This window comes from Salvelinus sp. IW2-2015, unplaced genomic scaffold (assembly GCF_002910315.2).
Source record: "Salvelinus sp. IW2-2015 unplaced genomic scaffold, ASM291031v2 Un_scaffold1851, whole genome shotgun sequence".
In the NCBI taxonomy this organism is placed as follows: Eukaryota; Metazoa; Chordata; class Actinopteri; order Salmoniformes; family Salmonidae; genus Salvelinus; species Salvelinus sp. IW2-2015.
This window is the reverse complement of record NW_019943216.1, coordinates 182,556-184,143: the sequence shown is the minus strand read 5'-3', so window position 1 is coordinate 184,143 and position 1,588 is coordinate 182,556. Positions and strand designations below refer to the sequence as shown.

The following is a 1,588-nucleotide window of genomic DNA, read 5'->3' as shown; positions in this document are numbered from 1 at the left end:
GTGTTAAACAAATGAAAATATATTTTATATTCTTCAAAGKAGCCACTCTTTGCCTTGATGACAGCTTTCTCAGGATGGTACGGAAGGTTCCGCTGTGACCAGAGACAGGTTCCAGTAGCCTCTCTTCCCGTCCACACGCAGCATATCCCAGAAGATCCACACCAGCGACTCCAGAGGAAGCTGCAAAGACAAAGTTAATTCAATGGTTTCCATATTGTATCTGTATATAGATCAGGTGCTAGTCCGGAACAATCAGTTTGGCAGCTAAGCAGTGGTATATGAGGAAAGTCACTAAGGCTACATGTCCAAGTCTAGAATATGAATGTTAATCAAAACAAATCATTAACAATGAGTGAACGGTTTCAAATCTGATATTATGAAAGTAGGAAGGTGATGTTCTGCCTGTTCTAGGTTAGATAAACCTACAGGTAGTGTTACTTACCTCCAAGAGATGATGTTTCCCCAGACCATAGTACCTCTGGGGATTCTGGGAATAAAGAAGAGGTGAGTGAGTAGCTTGGTTCTAGAGTACTGGTGCACATCCTAACTGGTTTAGCTTACTCAAAACTGAGTCAGAATGGAAAGGAATAAACCAGAGAGAATTCTGATTGAATTTAATGAATTCAAATTCTATTCATTCTAATTCTGGGACTCAAAAACAAATTGCCACTTTGAATAGACAATGGTTTTCCTAGGCTGAATATTATGGAAAGTGTAAAGTGATATAGATAGTTCTATAAAGCCGTCAATAAATCTAACCATAATAAACCCTCTATAAAGTCAACCATTGAGAGCCTACCATTCCAGGTCAGTACTCTCGCCTTGCACCTGCTGGGTCGCCAGATCTGTGTCAAGGTCCAGGAGTGTGCTGGCACCCAGGGAACCTGTGGCTTTCTCTTCTGCCGTGTCGATGTCCAGAAAGTGACAGTCACCGTCACGCTCTTCCCTGCACCCTCCTCCTCCCTATGTCCAGCAACGAGCTCTCAACCACCTACAGGCCTAGCTCACCCAGGCACCTGTCCAGAGCTTCCTGCATTCATAATTGCTGTTCTTTGGTTCACCACTGCACCAATACATATTCAAAAGGATGTTTAAAATCTTCACCTATAATAACTTATACATTAACAGTCCACTCTGGACCAAGCATCAAGCCAGCTGAAAACACTACCACTACACACAGAGGGTAGTGCTCAATGTGGTAACTATCCAAACTGTTAAAAGCACAAGGACCCAGTATGCATATGAAAACCACAGTAGTGTGGAGCCATTCCCCTTACAACTAGGTCCAGGAGTTTTTCCCTGGTCTAGTTACGTGGTGAGGAAAAACTCCTGGCCTTGCCTATAATTACACCAGGCGGAGTAGTGTGAAGTTGCCCCTACACACTGATCTTGGGTCAGTTTTAGATGTTTTCCTACTAATGGTTAAGGTTAGGATTGGAGAAGAGGAAGCTGATCCTAGATCTGTACCAAGGGGAAACTTCACCCTGGAACACTCAGGGCAGCCCAATGTCCTGTGGCCTGCCACCAGTGTGGACGAGGAGGTGCCTCTTCATGTGACTGGACTGGGTGAAGCACTTCCCGCAGTAGA

General features: G+C 44.3%; 1 long non-coding RNA gene across 1 annotated transcript; it reads right to left on the bottom strand.

Moving 5' to 3' along the window:
- Positions 1-1,302, bottom strand: LOC112072190 (uncharacterized). Its single transcript, XR_002894271.2, has 3 exons — positions 800-1,302; positions 443-487; positions 1-180 (listed from the first exon to the last, which is right to left on the bottom strand). It is a non-coding gene; the product is annotated as an uncharacterized lncRNA (long non-coding RNA).
- Positions 1,303-1,588: the final 286 nt, after the last annotated feature.